The 15,815-nt window shown below is 41.5% G+C and overlaps 1 pseudogene across 1 annotated transcript in view; it reads left to right on the top strand.

The window, feature by feature from the left end:
- Positions 1-15,815, top strand: part of LOC143280195 (uncharacterized) — a 50,825-nt pseudogene that overhangs the window by 8,899 nt on the left and 26,111 nt on the right. Inside the window, exons 6-10 of the transcript XR_013055007.1 lie at positions 284-412; positions 2,687-2,891; positions 5,594-5,623; positions 12,702-12,758; positions 13,285-13,338. The product of XR_013055007.1 is annotated as an uncharacterized LOC143280195 (transcript). The remainder of the gene's footprint in view (positions 1-283; positions 413-2,686; positions 2,892-5,593; positions 5,624-12,701; positions 12,759-13,284; positions 13,339-15,815) is intronic.

A 15,815-nucleotide genomic window follows, 5' to 3' on the forward strand; every position in this document is an offset into this window, starting at 1 on the left:
TTTATATGACTTTGTTGAAAGTATGCGTGTTTATGCAAGGTGTGTGTGTGTCTGTGTGTCAGTGTGCAAGGGATATGTGTGTATGTGTGTGTATAAAATCTTTTTGGGAAACAGTGGGTCCAGATATTCAAGGCAGGATAGAAATATCCATTATTATAACGTCACTGTATAACTAGAAGAGGATCTCTTTGCAGAGCACTTAGTCCAGCTGTTCTAGTCACAGTAGGCATTGGTTCAAGGAGACCCTTCCCATCACTCGTTAAACCAAATTTTCTGTGTGCAGTGTCAGCCACGCCAAGACGTGCCATTGCCAAGCCGCTGACCAAGTCGCAGGAGGCATCCCGCCGGGAGGTAGAGGAGGCCATGAAGAAGGTGAAGGAGGCCCAGTCCCTCATCTCTGCTGCTGCCGGAGGTACATCAACCCTCCGTTCTCTCTCTGTTGTTGTCTCTTTTACTGTGTCCTGTGGATGCTGCTGTAGAAGGGTCTGTTTAGGTTTCGGGCTACACTTGATGAGGCTGTTCTCATTACATAATTTGGCATCAACCAGGTTGAGAGACTAGATGCCATTTAGGTTTAGGACTACTTGACAAGGCTGTGCTCATTATGTATTCTGGCGTCTACCAGATTGAGAGATCTATACAGACGCTTGCAGTGTCCTCCCCCTCCCCCAGATGCATCATGTGAAGTGATGACCCACGAGTGTGATTTGATTTGTTGTAGTTGAGATAGGTTCATATTTTTTGTTTTGGAATCACAAGGCTGGTTTAGTTTGTTTGTTTGAGAAAAAAACCCAAACAACCTCCCCCCCCTCCCCCCAAAACACCGAGTTTTATGAGCAGTTTATGATTGTGTGATTTTCAATTAGATTGTTTTGTTTGAAAAACAAAAGAAAATGCTCTGTTCTTTCATGTCTTTTTCTGTCTTTCTTATTTTATTTTATTTTTTTAATGAGATCAACCTTTTTCCTTATCTGTATTTGTATTTCTTTTTATCACAACAGATTCCTCTGTGTGAAATTCGGGCTGCGCCGCTACACTACAGCGCCACCCATTTTTTGTATTTTTTCCTGCATGCAGTTTTATTTGTTTTTCCTATCAGAGTGGTTTTTTCTGCAGAATTTTGCCAGGAACAACCCTTTTGTTGCCGTGGGTTCTTTTACATGGCTAAGTGCATGCTGCACACGGGACCTCAGTTTATCGTCTCATCCGAATGACTAGCGTCCAGACCACCACTCAAGGTCTAGTGGAGGGGGAGAAAATATCGGCGGCTGAGCCGTGATTCGAACCAGCGCGCTCAGATTCTTTTTCTTTCTTTCTTGATTTTTTTTTTTTTTTTTTTTAAATGAGATCAGCCTTTTTTCTTACCTGTTCCTCCTCTTCTCTTTCCACCCGCCTCTGCCCCCGCACCCATCCCCCAACCAAAATACTGGGATGTTCTTGGTTGCAGTTTTGTTCAACAATGAAAAGAAAGTGTTTACAAAGACAAAAAAGAAGTAGATGTAGTTGAAGCACACGAGAAAGGTGGTGTTTTGAATGGTGCCTGTTGGTGTTGCTGTGTGTGTGTATCAGGGGGAGATGGTGTTGTGTATGCTGGTCGGCGTGCCCACGCAGCTTGAGTCCCAAACCTCTTCGTCGCTCTGCTGTTCGTTTGAGGCTTTTAAGTTGGATGTTATTCCTGTGTGTGGGTGTGGGTGTATGCAGGCATGTGGTTTGTGTTCAGTTTGTATGGTTGTGAGAAGTGTGTGTGTGTGTGTGTGTGTGTCTGTGTGTTTGAGTGCATTCATGCTTGTGAATGTCATGCACTGTGTAAATTATGTGGTGGTTGGAAATGACAGATAAATGTGCACATGTCTGAACTGACCGGTAAGTGACCCAAACTGCTTTTTAAAAAGAAGTTTTGTGTGTCTACATGCATGTTTGTCTCTGTGTGTGTGTGTGCATGTGTGTGTGTGTGACAGTGAAATGGCCAGTGATAGGTGTGTAGCACACCTTCCATTTGAAAACTGTTAAGTGTTACTGGATGGGGCTGAGTTTTGTCAGTTGTTCTCTGGTGACGGTGTGGATATTGTACTCCATTTTGGTCATGTCTTTGATTCATTAGAAAATATTAAAAAAAGAAATATATATATATATATGTACATATTCTGCTCTTGTCCCAGCAGACAGAATGGCAGCAGTGTATATAAAAGAGAGCTGCATGGGCTGTTGTCTTGAAGTAGGCTTTGATCCAGATTGTGGTGTGTGAGACAGAGGTTGAGTGAAACCAAAGAACAAACAAGCAAACAAAAAAGATAGGAAAAGACAGGTGTAAGTGGGACATCTGCTATGATTTATCCACTGAGACACCCTGAGAGTTCAGACTGAGACAGTCGGTTATTCAGCTGGCATGGACATTCTGGTATTTTTTTGAAAGGTTCCCTGTTATTTCACTTAAAAATTGTTTTCATTTTTTTGTCTTGGTTAGTTTTGGAGTTTAGGTGATGCGTTACCGCCTGGCAAAGAATAATTTAATTACACATACTTAACCCCGTGGCCTTTTCTTTTCATTAGTAAGTGTACTTTAAAACGTGAGGAATGTTATTGTTTATGCTTTAAGACTTCTTTCTTTAAGCAAAAAATAAATACTGAGGATTGTTTTTTGCTTTTGTTTTATTTTGTACAGCGACAGTGTATAAAACAATTTCAGAGACGAGCCGCTCCAGGTCAAGGTCTCGCAAAAGGTCGCGCTCCCGAGGTTACAGCCGCTCCAGGTCACGCTCCAGGAGGAGGTCAAGGTCGCGCTCGAAAGTTCGGCGCCGCCGCTCCCGCTCGCGCTCGAGGAGAAGGTCGCGATCCCCTCGGCGTAGGAGGTCTCGAACCCGCTCCCCCCGTCGCCGTAGGTCTCGTTCCAGGTGGGTGGATCTTGGACTTTGTTTTAAAATGTTGTTTCTTGTTGTACATTGCATTGGTCGAATGAACACTTATTTTATGTTATCTTAATTGTTTAACTATGGCTAAGTAAAATCGTGCAAAATGGAGACGTTTCTTGATTTTAATTTTTTTTGTGTGGATTTTTTTTTTTTTTTTTTTTGGGTGGGGAGGAGGGGGAGGGTGGTGAGGGGTGGGTTGGGGGAAGCATTTTCCTGTGTTTTCCTCTTCCATTTTGGCATGTCTTTTGAGGGGTGTGGCTTAATGTCAGCTGTGATGCTGTGGTTTGGGAAAACTGGAGTTTTTATTGCTTTGATTCGATTTGATTTTGTTTTGTTTGCAGTTTTGCATATTGAAAGAAAGCATATATATTTTGTGCCTGTTGCATGTTGTGATGTCATTATAGTTGCTGTGTTCCTAAGATGATAAGTTACGCTTGCTTTCTGGTTGAAATGCTGCTGGTGTTATCTTTTTTTTTTGTCAAGGATAAATGTATTTATGTACTTACTCAAAGGTGGGGTAGGGGTTTGTTCCCAGTATTTGTTTTGTTTCTTGTGTATGTACAGCACAGGAAGAAGAGTTATACAGCTCCTCAGGTTTTAGATTAAAAACAAAACCAAAAAATAAAGAAAGACCAAAAAAATGATGATAGATGATTGTGTACTTTATTATAATCCAGAGCTATTTGTAGATTTCTTCTTTCTTTTTTTTCTTTTGTCCTCCCTTTTGTTGTGAAAATGTGTGAGGCAGGAGGAGGAAAGTGATAGAGGTGAACACTGAGCCTTCACTGTGCTGGGTTTCTGATTGGTGGCCCCAAGGACTCTTTTAAACCCAATTTCTAGTGTCACTGTTTTACTACACATTCTAAATGAGTCTGCATTGCTTCAAATAAAGCATGCGATCACACATACTTGCCGCAATTGTTATCAGCTCTTGGAGCCAAGAAGTGATGGAGTGAATTCCTTTTAGCACATTATCCTAGTAGTCAGACAAAGTTCTGACACAAGATTTTCACTTTTTCTATGTGCTCATTCTAGAAATTGTTAGAATTTCCTGAGGACCAGCTCAATAGGCATGCAGTCTCCTTTCTGGGGGCACATATTTATGGGTCAGAAGCCCAGACTTCAGAGAGGGAGTGTTGTGTGCATGGGTGAGGTGAGGTGGGGTGGGGTGGGGTGGGGGACTGCAGCGTAGAGCATGGGGAAAGGGGGGGGTAGTTCAGTATTTATGGGGGTTTCTGTATTGGGGTTTTGGTGATTTAGTAAACAAAATTTTCCATTTTATTTTACTTTATTTCACTATTAAGATGTGCACTTTGGTCAGTTAAGACCCTGGGACAACTGTCTTTAAACAAAATATGGACACTTCCACCCCATGGTGTTTAGCAGGAACAGTGGGAGTCGGGTTCCATCCTTACAAGGGACGTAGTTAGGGGGTGAAGGCTACATTTGTGCAGACTTTTGGCTGAAGGCCTCGGCTGGTTGGCCTCTTCTGTATGTTAAGGAGGACGGTGCTTTCATTTTAGAAATTAGATTTTACATGGACTGAAACATATGTGAGTGGAGTGATCATTATATATATATATTTTTTTTTTAATTGGATGACATTTTTCTTTCAGGATTAGAATTTTACATGAAGTGAGGCATATGTGGGTCTTTTTACCTTATACTTTTTTTAACATGACATTTTCATTTCAGAATTTTAATTTTATATGGACATATTGGTTTTTTTTTTACATTATTTAAGATTTTTTTTTAACTTTGCGGAATGAAATTTCACCTGGACTGAGCAAGGTGCTGTTGACTTGGTCTTTTTTAATTAGCCTTTTTAACATTTTGTTTGGTTCTGTTCAGCTTGTTAAGAACTGACAGGTTTTGAGCCCTGAAATGGTCCCATTGCATTTGGCTGGGCTATAAGCAACATTATTTGACTTGATTTGATACTTTAATTTTTGGGGGGAGGTGTGGAGGGAAGGGAGGAGGCAAACCCCCCCCCCCCAAAAAAAAACAACAACAAAACAATCTCCAAAGCAACTGAAGCGTGTCAGCTGTGTAATAAGGTCAGTGGTGTGACAGGGTGGCTGGACGCCTCTGCAGAACAGGGAAACAGAATTGATCACTGTATCAGTGTATGACAGGGATTTTTGTTATTATTATTATCATTTTTTGTTTTTGTTTTGGTGGGGGTGGGGTGTTTTGGTGTGAATAACAATGACATAGCAAAGTGGAGAGCAAGAGGTGTGTCCCATTGTTGGAAGGACAGGGAAAAAGGATTAGGGTCAGTGAGTTTTAAATAACGGTGATGATGAAATGGGATGTATGGACATGGGTGGAAATGGTGCAGTGAAGGCGCGGGGGGAAAAAACGGGGGAGTGGGGGGGCAGGGGTGGGGTTGGAGGCAATGACGCATGACTTTTTGTTGTAAATGATGGACTGACTTTGTGTCTGAGCAATGGACAGAGGTGTGATTTTGTGTCTTGAAGGAGAGAAAAATGCATTCTCAATTTATAGCTGAGTGAGGGAAAAGCAGTGTGTGGCTTTGTTTGTGAGGGAGTGAAAGACAGATGGGAGGTTGGAGTGTAAATGAGAGAGAGGAGTGTGGTTTTGTGTGGATTAACTGCAGGAGAGGGGTGTGGCACATAGTTAGTGACATGTGGGAGGTGTGGCCTTTTTTTGTGTGTGTGTAGGTCTGGCATTGTTGTCATACCAGCACGGGAGTGAGTATAATTTGTCGGCACCCCTCCTCATTCTCTTGGAACCATTGCAGTCAGCCGTGGCTGTCTCTCCCTCTCTCCCTCTCTCTCTCTCTCTGTCACTCTGTCTTATGTCAGTGTTGTACTTTGCCTTTTTTCTGTGCACCATTGCATGTCCTTGTATCCAGTGCTTGTTTAACATTGGAGAATGAAGATTTCTGTTGCTGAAACATGCTTCCATTGTGATAGTGTCCATTTTTTTCTGTCAGTTGCTGGGTCTTTCAGAGCTGCTTTCTAGGTAGATTTTTTGAGGTTTTTAAAACAATGTTTGGTTCAACCTAGTTTTCTTCTGTTGCAGTCTTTACTAACGCTTTATAGTTTGAATGTTTGTTCACATAGGGACACTGCGGTTGGCTCATGTTGGGATGTATGTGAAAGGTAGTGTGAATAGTTTGCTAAATTCACAGTTTTCAGTTTGTTGAAAAGTGTGTGTTGTGTGTGGTCTGGGCTTTACAAGAGAGTAAGTTAGAGGGAAACTGGGAAAACATATTAACATGTGTTGCATGCACGCAAACATACAACATAGGTGCGTGCAGGCAATTCAGCATGCATGTGCGCATGCGCACACACACACATGCACACACACACGCGCACACACACACAACACACAGTGTGAAGAACCACACAAGAGAGAGAGACAGATGACATGGCTGATACCAAGCTGTATGTATATGTAGACTGCCAGCTGAGACATTGAGCTGAAGAAAGCAGTTGGGCACATGAACAAAGGCAGACAATCCACAGAGATCAGGGATGGATCCTTTACCTGCCAGAGTTATTCGACATGCAATGAGGAATGTCTTCATTCAAAATGCTTTCATTTCAAATTAAACATCGATAGAAACATCTTTTGTCTGTGCCCCCCCCCCCCCTTTTTTTCTGTATATTAATTTGAATCAAAAAAGAAATTCTTTGATTTATATTTTTCTGTTTTGATTTTTCATGTACAGTTGTCTTATCATTTTAGTGGGTTTTTGTTTGTTTGTTTGTTTTTGTTTTTGTGTCCTGTTCCATACTGCTGGTTATTTATTTTTTCTGTGAGTGAGAGATGGCATGAAAGAGAGGCAGCAGCAGGCCTTGTGGAGATTGTCCTGTGCTGTTAGTGGATCCTTTCTGTGGCTTGACCACAATCACTTCTCTTGCGCTTGTCCTTTTCTTTGCTGCTGCAAAGCTTGCCTCTGCTCCTGTAGTGTCAGAGCTCCACACCACTGGTCTGTGTGTCAGGAGAGTGGACGGAAGTGGGGTTGGGAAGGTCTGGTTGAAATTGTTGAGCGTCATTGATTACATACGTGAGCAAGAGAAAAAGAGGGTGTGTCTTGATGAGGGAATGACAGGTGAGGTGTTGAGTGCCAGTGACAGACAGAAAGGGTTGTGGCTTTGTGTGGCATTTATAGAATTAGTGAGTGACATGTGGGAGGTGTGACCTGTTTGTGTGCAAATCTACCATTTTGTCATAACAGCACGGGAGTCAGTATGATTTATTGAAAAACACATAAAAAACCCACCTTAAAAACAACTGATACTGTTATTATTTTTTTTGAAATGTGAAAACAAATAATGTCCTATTATTCTTGTTTAAAACCTGAAAAAACATTTTTTCCAGATTTGTAGGGCCATTGGTTGATGGAATAAAAGACAAGAGGACCGAGGATAGGCGCTATATAAGTATCCATATCAGTCAATCGATCAATTATGTTAAAGGCAGATGTTATTTCCACGAATATGAATGGTAAAGATGCTCAACACATGCTGTCACTATCTTTCTGCTTTGCAGACACATGGCTTTTCGTACATGTAGCTTAATGTGAAAGGTACGTGAAAGGAAAGGAAGCCCCTCTGAAGTATGGTTTACAAAGTCCTGCATTGAAACCTGGACAGTCAAGGTTCCTGACTGTCAGACATGAGTAGAGGAAGACTGTGCATTGAAACCTGGACAGTCAAGGTTCCTGACTGTCAGACATGAGGAGAGGAAGATTCTGCATTGAAACCTGGACAGTCAAGGTTCCTGACTGTCAGACATGAGTAGAGAAAGACTGTGCATTGAAACCTGGACAGTCAAGGTTCCTGACTGTCAGACATGAGGAGAGGAAGACTGTGTTCCTGTCATTCTCACAATGTCATCTACCTTCTCAACGTTTTTAGCCACTTCAGACCTAGAATAAAGAGAATGGGTTCCTTGAAAACAAACACTTGTCTTGATCCAGAAGAAAACTGGAAAAATCCAGTGAAAAAGGGGGACGTAATCCGTCTTCTGAGTTACTTCACCTTTTGTTTGTGTCTCCCTTGTATACTGTTGTGTTCTTCTGAAGCAAGATGAATGTATGGCTTTAGACAACAGTGCTTAAAAGAAGAGAAAAAAAGGAAAACGGGGGGGAAGAAATCTCACAAATTTACATTTTCAGAGCAATAAAGTGTATCATGTGTAAAACACCTATTGACAGATGTCTGCATGGTATGTGTGTATATATATATATATAAATATATATATATTGAGGTGGTTTCTCTTGCATACATTGTTGCAACCTCCTGCTGCGTTGTTACATTTAGGGGAAGTCTTGAAGGCATGGATGATTGATGTGTCGTTGTATTGCTGTTAACTGCTGATGGTGGTGTGGATGGTGACAAGTTGAATGTAGGGGTGCAAGTAATCCAGATTTCTGGATCAGGCCAATTTCATTTTCCTCCTTCTTTGGATCATCCAGATGTTTTTTAATGGTTGTTTCTGGATCTCTTCCAGAACGTTGCATTGGGCAGTGATAAAGGTACGGAAAGGTCAAAGTTTTGATAGATATGATTGTAAAATTTGCCTGGATATTAAAGCAATGAAATGCTGATCTGTGTGGGGTGCCTTGGGTGGAATCATTTGATTGCCAGCATACAACTTTTGGTTTTAAAATTTCTTATTTGTGATGTTGAGTCAAAAACATGATTGAGATAGGTAGATGAAGTTTACCCTTTCTTTCACATATTGCATTGATACTGAAAACAAAACAAACAAACAAACAAACAAACAAAAAAACCCAAAAAAGAAAAGAAAAAGTATTATTTTCATGTGTTGTTTGCGACAACCCTGGTTGATTTTTGTTTTGTTTTCCTGTGAAACCTTTTTCAGGAACATGGGGAAATTTTTCAGATTTTGGCCACTTGGTGACTTGCACCCCTTTGTGTGTGTGTGTGGGTGTGTGTGTATGTGGAGGGGTGTTTTGTTGTGCAGCTGGCGTCAGGCAGGTGAGAGGTAGTGTTTTTTTGTGCAGTGCTGTCTGCAGTCTGCTTCTCTTTCTTCCCTCTCATGTCTTGGAAGTTAGTCTTTCAGAAGACATGATAAACCCACTTGAACAAAAAGGTTGACCCTGGCAAAATTCTGTGGAATAAGCCACTTTGATAGTAAAACGTATCCACGTGCGGACATAGGAAAAAGAAGGAAAAAAAAAGGGTGACGCTGCTTTATGGTGACTTCATGTGCCTCAGGGAGAGCAGCTCAGATTTTCACTCAGAGAAATCTGTGATGACAAAAAGTAATAGAATATGATGACAATATGACAGTACAACTTGATGAGTGGCTGGTCCCCATATCAGAGCATGGGGATCTCCAGCCAAGGAACTTTAACAGCCTGGTATAGGCTTTGGCTCCCCCCAAAAAGCACTGTGCCTCATGGAAAGGAATGGTGGCTAGTTGGTAGGGTGAGACATGCCATTTGTCAGACGTTACAGGTCAGAAGCTGTTTTTAAAATCCCCTTTTCAGTGGACCTTTGAGTATTGTTATGGAGATATGGTTTGGGGATAAAATGGTAGTCTGTTAGAGTGGTATGGTTTGGGGATAAAATGGTAGTCTGTTAGACTTAGAGTGGTATGGTTTTGGGATAAAATGGTAGTCTGTTAGAGTGGTATGGTTTTGGGATAAAATGGTAGTCTGTTAGAGTGGTATGGTTTGGGGATAAAATGGTAGTCTGTTAGAGTGGTATGGTTTGGGGATAAAATGGTAGTCTGTTAGAGTGGTATGGTTTGGGGATAAAATGGTAGTCTGTTAGAGTGGTATGGTTTTGGGATAAAATGGTAGTCTGTTAGAGTGGTATGGTTTGGGGATAAAATGGTAGTCTGTTAGACTTAGAGTGGTATGGTTTTGGGATAAAATGGGAGTCTGTTAGAGTGGTATGGTTTGGGGATAAAATGGTAGTCTGTTAGAGTGGTATGGTTTGGGGATAAAATGGTAGTCTGTTAGAGTGGTATGGTTTGGGGATAAAATGGTAGTCTGTTAGACTTAGAGTGGTATGGTTTTGGGATAAAATGGTAGTCTGTTAGACTTAGAGTGGTATGGTTTTGGGATAAAATGGTAGTCTGTTAGAGTGGTATGGTTTTGGGATAAAATGGTAGTCTGTTAGAGTGGTATGGTTTTGGGATAAAATGGTAGTCTGTTAGAGTGGTATGGTTTTGGGATAAAATGGTAGTCTGTTAGAGTGGTATGGTTTTGGGATAAAATGGTAGTCTGTTAGAGTGGTATGGTTTGGGGATAAAATGGTAGTCTGTTAGAGTGGTATGGTTTGGGGATAAAATGGTAGTCTGTTAGAGTGGTATGGTTTGGGGATAAAATGGTAGTCTGTTAGAGTGGTATGGTTTGGGGATAAAATGGGAGTCTGTTTGAGTGGTATGGTTTTGGGATAAAATGGTAGTCTGTTAGAGTGGTATGGTTTTGGGATAAAATGGTAGTCTGTCAGAGTGGTATGGTTTTGGGATAAAATGGGAGTCTGTTAGAGTGGTATGGTTTGGGGATAAAATGGGAGTCTGTTAGAGTGGTATGGTTTTGGGATAAAATGGTAGTCTGTTAGAGTGGTATGGTTTTGGGATAAAATGGGAGTCTGTTTGAGTGGTATGGTTTGGGGATAAAATGGTAGTCTGTTAGAGTGGTATGGTTTGGGGATAAAATGGTAGTCTGTTAGAGTGGTATGGTTTGGGGATAAAATGGTAGTCTGTTAGAGTGGTATGGTTTGGGGATAAAATGGTAGTCTGTTAGAGTGGTATGGTTTGGGGATAAAATGGTAGTCTGTTAGACTTAGAGTGGTATGGTTTTGGGATAAAATGGTAGTCTGTTAGAGTGGTATGGTTTGGGGATAAAATGGTAGTCTGTTAGAGTGGTATGGTTTGGGGATAAAATGGTAGTCTGTTAGAGTGGTATGGTTTGGGGATAAAATGGTAGTCTGTTAGACTTAGAGTGGTATGGTTTTGGGATAAAATGGTAGTCTGTTAGACTTAGAGTGGTATGGTTTTGGGATAAAATGGTAGTCTGTTAGAGTGGTATGGTTTTGGGATAAAATGGTAGTCTGTTAGAGTGGTATGGTTTTGGGATAAAATGGTAGTCTGTTAGAGTGGTATGGTTTTGGGATAAAATGGTAGTCTGTTAGAGTGGTATGGTTTTGGGATAAAATGGTAGTCTGTTAGAGTGGTATGGTTTTGGGATAAAATGGTAGTCTGTTAGAGTGGTATGGTTTGGGGATAAAATGGTAGTCTGTTAGAGTGGTATGGTTTGGGGATAAAATGGTAGTCTGTTAGAGTGGTATGGTTTGGGGATAAAATGGGAGTCTGTTTGAGTGGTATGGTTTTGGGATAAAATGGTAGTCTGTTAGAGTGGTATGGTTTTGGGATAAAATGGTAGTCTGTCAGAGTGGTATGGTTTTGGGATAAAATGGGAGTCTGTTAGAGTGGTATGGTTTGGGGATAAAATGGGAGTCTGTTAGAGTGGTATGGTTTTGGGATAAAATGGTAGTCTGTTAGAGTGGTATGGTTTGGGGATAAAATGGTAGTCTGTTAGAGTGGTATGGTTTGGGGATAAAATGGTAGTCTGTTAGACTTAGAGTGGTATGGTTTTGGGATAAAATGGGAGTCTGTTAGAGTGGTATGGTTTTGGGATAAAATGGTAGTCTGTTAGAGTGGTATGGTTTTGGGATAAAATGGTAGTCTGTTAGAGTGGTATGGTTTTGGGATAAAATGGTAGTCTGTTAGACTTAGAGTGGTATGGTTTTGGGATAAAATGGTAGTCTGTTAGACTTAGAGTGGTATGGTTTTGGGATAAAATGGGAGTCTGTTAGACTTAGAGTGGTATGGTTTTGGGATAAAATGGTAGTCTGTTAGAGTGGTACGGTTTTGGGATAAAATGGGAGTCTGTCAGAGTGGCACGGTTTTGGGATAAAATGGGAGTCTGTTAGACTTAGAGTGGTACGGTTTTGGGATAAAATGGTAGTCTGTTAGAGTGGCACGGTTTTGGGATAAAATGGGAGTCTGTTAGACTTAGAGTGGTACGGTTTTGGGATAAAATGGTAGTCTGTCAGAGTGGCACGGTTTTGGGATAAAATGGGAGTCTGTCAGAGTGGCATGGTTTGGGGGTCAAACTGTTCTGTCACAGTGATATAGTTTGGAGATAAAATGTTACTCCAAGGTGGCGGATACCATGGGTTCAGTGCACTGCAACTGAAATGTTGTACCTGTAGACAGGTGTGTGAACATGTACTTAGCCAGGTAAACAGCGCACATAGAAGCACAATGGTGGAGAGTTTGTGCTCTGCTTCAGTGATGCTTACCCTTTGCAAGAGCATCTGAACTGTGTAAGGAGAGATGTGTGTTGTCAAGAAAGTAACATAAAAGCTCAGAACCTTTGCAGGCTGGTTAGAGTGACAAGAAAGTGATACTGCAGGACCTCAAAACCATTTGCAGGTGGTGTGCATGTGAGAGTACGGATTATGCAAACTACTGTGTGGATGTACAGCAGAAACCACAGTTCATAACTTAGCACCTTTACTTGAAGATTGCGATTACCTGCTGTGATGGTTCAGACTCAGTATTGATGTTGGCGACATGAATGAGCCAAATCATCAGTGTTGTTGGTATTGTTGGGTGTGTGTTTTGAGTACTTGGGTGTAGATAGTATATGATCTCCTGGCCCAAATGGTGCTCAGGTCTCTCAGTGTCGTGCATTTGCTGGATGTGAGCAGGGAGTTGTGTGTGTTTGTGGTCGTATATGATGTCATGGTTTCTATGCTGATGTTTGTGCAGGCGCAGAAGGTCAAGGTCAGCGTCAAGATCCAGGCGCCGCTCTCGTTCCCGCTCTAGGTAAGTGGTGGTCTGTGTGTGTGTGTGTGTGTGTGTGTCCGTGCGTATGTACTTGTGTGAGAGTGAGAACAAGCAAGCGTTTGTTTGTGGAAGATGTAATGTTTCATACAGTTATGTTGTATATGTTTGGATGTATGGGTGTACGTCAGCATATGTATACTGTCTGTGATAAAAGAATTATTTCATTGGTACATGCTCACTATTGGGAACCAGCATGCATAAATGTGTATGTGTGGTTCGGTACATGCTTCACTCTGTTTGTACATATATTTTTATTGGGGTGTATTGGCCTATGTTTGCAAAAGTATGCCAGCAGTTTGTATATATGTATTTCTTTTGGTGTATCGGTGTATGGTATGTTTGCATTGTCTACCAGCTGCTGTATATCATATACATCATGAAAAAGAAAAAAAGAAAAAGACTCATGCACACGCATTTACACATACAGAAAGCTGCACATGATGCACACATCAGGGCATGGAAAGGACTCCACAACAGACTGATGCTGTTGCTGTTTGTGTTTCAGGCGGCGATCTCGCACTCCTCCAAAGGCATACTCCTCGCGACGCTCCCGATCCCGGTAAGAACCGTCAGTGTGTGTGTGTGTGTGTGTGTTGTGACCTCATGTCTTCTCTGTCTGTCTGTCTGTCCCCGCCCCACTTCTGCAGTGAGTGGTGTGGAGTTGTGTTGCCGGCTGTTCACTTCTGGGCCTGTGGTACCATGAACAGTGTGTGTTTTGATTGATCAGCTGGTTGGGGGGATGTTTTTTTTTAAAAAATTTTTATTTTATTTTTTAGAGTCTATTCCAAATAAGAATGTACCAATAATGGTCAGACACACGATGCATCTTCTAAACATTGCAGAGACTTGTTTATGACGTTTTTGGTGGTGTTACTGGAAGTCCTTTAAGGATCACTCCCCCCGACTTCCAACCTTTCCCCATCAACTTCTGTGTAAGATCAGTAGAAGCGCAGTGCTGCGTTGGAAGTAGGTGTGCATGTGTGTGGTAAAGTGAAGGTAGTTGTTGTACAGCACTGGTGGTGTGTGAAGTGTGGTTGTCGTGGAAACATTTCAGAACACAGAAAATGAGTGGGTGGGTGGTTGCTGCTCCGGTGGTGATGTGCTACTGCTGTTGTTTCGTGCTGGTGTGGTGTGGTGTGGTGTGTGGTGGTGTGGTGTGGTTTGTGGTGGTGTCTCGTTTCTTTCTGTCTTTCTTTCACCCCATGTTTTGTGACTTTCCAATACAATGTTGTGCCAGTGTCGAGTGTTGACGGTAGTATAGTCATTGAGCTGACTGTGATGAAGATGGTGAGAAAGGATACACAGAGAGGTTTGTCAGTCACTGGCATCAAACATGGAGCGACAGTCGGTGGTCTCTGACATTGTGGGGGTTGCTTTGGGGTACACAGCTCTGGTGCATATGGTCTGTGGGAACAGTGTTTGGTTTCAGTTTCATTTTGCATGGTTTTTATGTGGAATTTATTATAGTTTTTAATTTAAAAAAAAGAAAAAGATTTTATGTCTGACGTGGTGGTGTGTCACATAGCATGGGATAAATGTGTACACACGTTAGGCTTTGGAAGAGCCTTGCAAGCAATGTGCACTGTGTATGGGCTTCCTCCATGTGGTTTTGTTTTTTCTCGTGCTGTTGCTTTTGGCATTGCTTTTGTGGTGTCTGCCACTTGGGTGGTGTGCTGTGTGGTGCAGTCTGTTTGCAGTGCTTGCTTCACTGGGGTTGGCTGCCTCTCTGCCTTCCTCCACCCCCTTCTTCAGCTTCTGAGTTTCTCCTTACATCATCACTGATATTGTATAGACACTCACTTGTTGATGTCGTGCATGATCACTTTGAAGAACTTTCTGGTGTCGTAGACTGTCGCGTTGTGATGTGATCTACTTTGTTGTCATATGTATACTGCTTTACTTTGTGCATTATCGCTTGTTTCCTGCGCTGAAGGGTTTGTAAAGAATGTTTAATGATTTTATAGTTATTATTGTATTATATGTCATGCTTAGTAAACAACATAAAGAAACCAGCGTACATCTGTCCATATACACACTCTCTCGTGCTTTCTCTTCACTCACTTATGCTCATACACTGACACATGCACATGCACATAAGCTCACGCATGCACACACACACACGCACAGTACACCACTAACCTAGAGCGTGAACGAGTACCATTGTACAAATCTGCCGTTATGGTTTGTGTTATGTGAAATGTAGGGCTGAGAGAGTTTTGACATATTCCTGTACAATATTTGGATCAGTTCCAACAATTAAAAGAAATTTGTTTGGTTAAGAAACAATGTTAAATTGGTTTTCTTAGGAAATGAAACAAACATAAGCAAAAAGAGAGAGGAAAATCAGAAAAGTTGTATGGTATGTATTGGTGTGTGTGTGTGTGTGTGGATGTTTGTGCTTGCTGTTGCATGCATGGATGTGTGCATTTGTTTTCATGTGAGATAGGGGACAGAGTGAGAAAACAGGCTGAGAACTGCCTTTCTTCCTGAGTGGATTTACTTACAACCATGCACTGTGTGTGTGTGTGTGTGTGTGTGTGTGTGTGTGTGTGTGTGTGTGTTTTGAAAGTGATTTTGACTTTTGATTTCTACCTTATGATGTCACCAGTACTCCAGTTTTACTCTTGAAAAAAAAAAAAAAAGGTTTTGAAAGAAACTAGAGAATAACACCAGAAATATGTTCTGACTGATATGAAAACTGGTGAGCTGGGGAAGACTGATGTGAACATTCGTTTCCACTCCATACATTGCTTGACGTGAGTGTGAAAACAAAGTGAGTCTGTGTAGTAACCTGGTCTTGGTTGTGTGTGTGTGTGTGTGTGTGTGAGTCTGTGAGTGAGTCAGTGTGAGCACATGTGCATGTGTGTGTGTTTGGTAGATGTATCAAAGATATTTCCATGCATCTAATTTAAGATGATTTTTAAACAGGGTTGGAGGTGAAAGGTCAAGGTCATGACTCAGAAAAAATAGAAAAGGCTTCATGAAACTCATGTCTTACATCCATTGAAAAAAAAGAAAAAAGAAAGTTAAGACAGT

Source organism: Babylonia areolata, chromosome 3, assembly GCF_041734735.1.
Source record: "Babylonia areolata isolate BAREFJ2019XMU chromosome 3, ASM4173473v1, whole genome shotgun sequence".
NCBI classification, from domain to species: domain Eukaryota; kingdom Metazoa; phylum Mollusca; class Gastropoda; order Neogastropoda; family Buccinidae; genus Babylonia; species Babylonia areolata.